The sequence below is a fragment of the Schistocerca cancellata genome, chromosome 8, assembly GCF_023864275.1.
Source record: "Schistocerca cancellata isolate TAMUIC-IGC-003103 chromosome 8, iqSchCanc2.1, whole genome shotgun sequence".
Taxonomy (NCBI): domain Eukaryota; kingdom Metazoa; phylum Arthropoda; class Insecta; order Orthoptera; family Acrididae; genus Schistocerca; species Schistocerca cancellata.
In genome coordinates, this window is record NC_064633.1 from 129920476 (window position 1) to 129924499 (window position 4024).

The 4024-nt window shown below is 42.5% G+C and overlaps 1 non-coding gene across 1 annotated transcript; it reads left to right on the forward strand.

Annotated features, from left to right (window-relative positions):
• The first annotated feature begins 1468 nt into the window (after nt 1–1468).
• Nucleotides 1469–1543, forward strand: Trnap-cgg (transfer RNA proline (anticodon CGG)). Its single transcript has one exon. It is a non-coding gene; the product is annotated as a tRNA-Pro (tRNA).
• The last annotated feature ends 2481 nt before the right edge of the window (nt 1544–4024 follow it).

Below are 4024 nucleotides of genomic sequence, written 5' to 3' on the forward strand. Positions count from 1 at the left end.
ATTCGTTTGAAAAAATTTCCACCATCTGACTATTCTTTGTTCATTTACTTTGCACTATCATGATTTCGGCTTTATAGCCATTATCAAGCTCACGTTGAAATGAAAATTGATAAAGTGTACATATCATACACAGCAGGGCATAAGAACAAGAAGTTATTACGTATTGGAAAACATTAGTTGACAGCATGGGTATATGTCGAGGTGGAGCTCATGGTCTGGGAGAGAGAGAGACATTTGAAATTTCTTTGGGAGACGATGTGCAGGGTGTGAAAGTGGGGGTTGGTGGGATATGTAGGCAAAGGTGTGGCGGCATGCTGGAACTGGAAAGGAGACGGGACACAATAGAATTTTTGGAATCGAGTTTACGGATGATGTAGGTTATTCGGCGATGATAAGTGTTAGTTAGGAGAGGTGGGAATTTTATGAATTGGTATAAAATCCATGTGGTGGAAGGTAAGCAGATGCAGAAAGAGAGGAGGAATGCATGGCATTTGAGCACCTGGAAGGACTTAAAAAACTTGGGAGGGGTGGGGCATCCATGCAACATTTGCATATCAAAAGATGGGGTGGACTAGGGATTTGTATGTGTGAAGGACAGTGAAGGAGTGTGGTCGCTATGTTCAGCCGATTAGTATTTTTAATAGTTTTAGTCTATTGTGAGCTCTCTGATGGATGATTAGTACGTTGGATTTCCACTTAGTTGCCAGTGGGAAGTTGTCTGAGGTATTTTAGTGTGTTAGTTAGCTGGATGGGACAGTCACAAATGGTGAGGTAGAAATCATAGAGATGGAAGCTGCAGCCACTGTGTGCTATGATTATTACCTGGGTTTTGTAGGGGTTAATCTTAAGGAACCGTTGGTTACACCTGGAGGTAAATTGATTCAAGTACATTTGGATTTCTGGAGTCTCGGATAGAAGGCGAGGAAAATGGCGTCACCAGCGAACTGAAGGACGTGGATGCAAGTTTGGGCACATCGACAGTGTAAAAGAGGTAAAGAAGGGGGGAGAGAACAGAACCTCGGGGCACTCCCGCAATGGGATGTTATTTACAGGGATTGGAGTTCTTAGCAATAACATAGGAATCTTCCTGGCAGATTAAAACTGTGTGCCGTGGCGAGACTCGAACTCGGGACCTTTGCCTTCCGCGGGCAAGTGCTCTACCAACTGAGCTACCCAAGCACGACTCACGCCCCGTCCTCACAGTTTTACTTCTGCCAGTACCCCATCTCCTACCTTCCGAACTTTACAGAAGCTCTCCTGTGAACCTTGCAAAACCAGCACTCCTGAAAGAAGGAGGCACACAGTTTTAATCTCATTCTGGAAACATCCCCAGGCTGTGGCTAAGCCATGTCTCCGCAATATCCTTTCTTTCACGAGTGCTAGTTCTGCAAGTTTCGCAGGAGAGCTTCTGTAAAGTAGGAGACGACGTACTGGCAGAAGTAAAACTGTGAGGGCGGGGCGTGAGTCGTGCTTGGGTAGCTCAGTTGGTAGAGCACTTGCCCGCGGAAGGCAAAGGTCTCGAGTTCGAGTCTCGGCCCGGCAAACAGTTTTAATCTGCCAGGAAGTTTCAAATCAGGGCACACCCCGCTGCAGAGTGAAAATATCATTCTGGAAGCAATAACATAGGATGAGAGACTGGGGATTAAATATGCAATAAAGTGGACTTTGTTGTTTCGAAGTGCTTAAGTGTGGAGCTTGAAAAAGAGACCAGAGTGCCATACAAGGTCATTTGCTTTCTCTCGGTCAAGGTTGGTTGGTCGATTTCAGCGAAGGGGACCAAACAGCAAGGTAATAGTTCCCATCAGATTAGTAAATGATGGGGAAGGAAGTCGGCTATGGCCTTTTGAAGGAAACATCCTGACATTTGGCTGAAGCAATTTAGGGAAATCACGGAAAACCAAAATCAGGATGGCCGTATGGGGATTTGAACGGTCGTCCTTCCGAATAAATGCGTTAACCAATGGGCCATCTCGCTCGGGCTCTAGGTGAATGGAGACAAAGGTTGATTATTTATGGTTGGTGAGCTGTTTGGATAGGAGTTGAGTGAGGTTCAGGAGTTGATCATCAGCAGAGGATGAGGGGCGGAAAAACACTAGGTAATAGGAAACAAGTAGTGTTGGTGCAGATGCCGATGGAAGCGTCGGGCGAGGATGAATTTAAAGACCTCGCTAAACAGTGATGCGTGGCAGACCGGGCAGTACAAGGAGGTATCAGTGTGGGGTTTGTTTGGTTTGAGGATTTGTAGGATTTTGGAGGTTTTCCAGAAATCGGGATAATAGCCTGTGGATAATGGTACATATTGTTGCAGGGGTGACGAGAAAGGAGATAGGGCATGCTTTGAAGTGGCAATAGCCAATATGGTCGTCACCAGGGGATGTTTCGCTTTTTCTGTGAAATACTTGTTTTATATTCTGTGCCTTGATTGGGGAGTTTAATTATGTTTGTAGATCGTTGTTCAAGTACCAGACGCGGGGAGTCAGAATAGGGGCTGTAGTGTCTGTGCATTCATGGGGAGTAGGGAATTCGGAGCAGTCAAAGTGTGGGTCGTCAAGAATGGAGATGATATCAGAGAGATACGATGCAAAATGATTAACGTTGCTCAGGTTGTCAAGCCTGTGTGAACCAGTGAATTATGATATTATAATATTGCAGCCACACGACTAGTTTGTCATAGAAAAAAAATTGCACACACAAAAAGGCAATATCTACGTTCTGAATATGGAGCATTACAATGTATCCTTCTAAGAGGTTGACATGAATATGTATTACAAGGACATCTCAAGCACTTAGCCAAACAAGTATCCACCTTCCCGTTCCTGGTAATGCGAAGATCGTGTGGCTCAAACAGTGGTGCCGCTTTCTTACGATCGCTGTCACTGTTCTGACATAAATTAACGTCAGTTGATGAACAGAAGTGACACATGCAGATCACAGGAATACATTGGCTGTTAAAAATACCATATTGTGTGTTAACTGTATTTCACTGTCCACACCGTCAGCCACATTACGTACCTTGGATATGTACTCATATCCTGTAGTACTAGAACTGGTGCATAAGACCATAAATATGTTATTTTGACGATGACATGTCACAGAAAGTTGAGACAAATTAAATATGCAAGCAATGTTTTCAAATGCGTGATAACTTCTTGTTCCTATGCCCTGCACTGTATGATATGTAGATTTTATTAATTTTCAGTTCTCTATATACTTGAGAATGGCTATAAAATCTAAATCCTGATCGTGTAAAACAAACGAACAATTAACTGCCAAATAGTGGAAACTTTTTTCAAAAAATTCTATATGACCATGTTACCCCATGAAGGAAAGATTTTGCAATTTTATTTGAATTTAAGAGAACTTCGCTATTTGTTAATTTTGCTCTTATTAGAGTCTATCTTTGTGGCAAATAAATAACTGGTTATCTTAGTCTCGAGTTAGATTTCATGATTCCCCACTGTCTTACGACTTGTCCATGGTTAGGCGATCCACAAATAATAAATTCAGTCTGTTGTACATCTAATTTGTTGTTCTCACTGTGGCGGTTTTGTCATTGTGAACAGTGGCCAAATACCATGATCAGTTATATTATTAATTCGGAGAGAAGAAAGAGCATAGCACTCGCTTGTCTTATATGATCAAAGGTTTGTTATATAATGAGCATTGGACTTGCACTCCTCGAGCAAATCTAGGACACACCAGACGCAAATTTTCAACGTACAGACAGAATTGCTTCCGAAATTCTAAACTTTTTGTTTGAAGTGACAAGGTAACGTATGATGAAGTTGCTGTCCATAAAGTCTGAGCCTGGAGTCATACTGTGGGGCTTTCGGAAGAATATCATACACTCATCACAAAGATAGCAACAGCAGACAAATGCTGGATCGCAGAATCAGCTTAACAATTAACGCGTCAAAGTTGCTGACAAGAATAAAGCACAAAAAAATAAAAAATGAAACTGATAACTGAGAACTGGTTAGATGAAGATGTGCTACGATTTAGGAACAGTAAATGTACCAGGAAG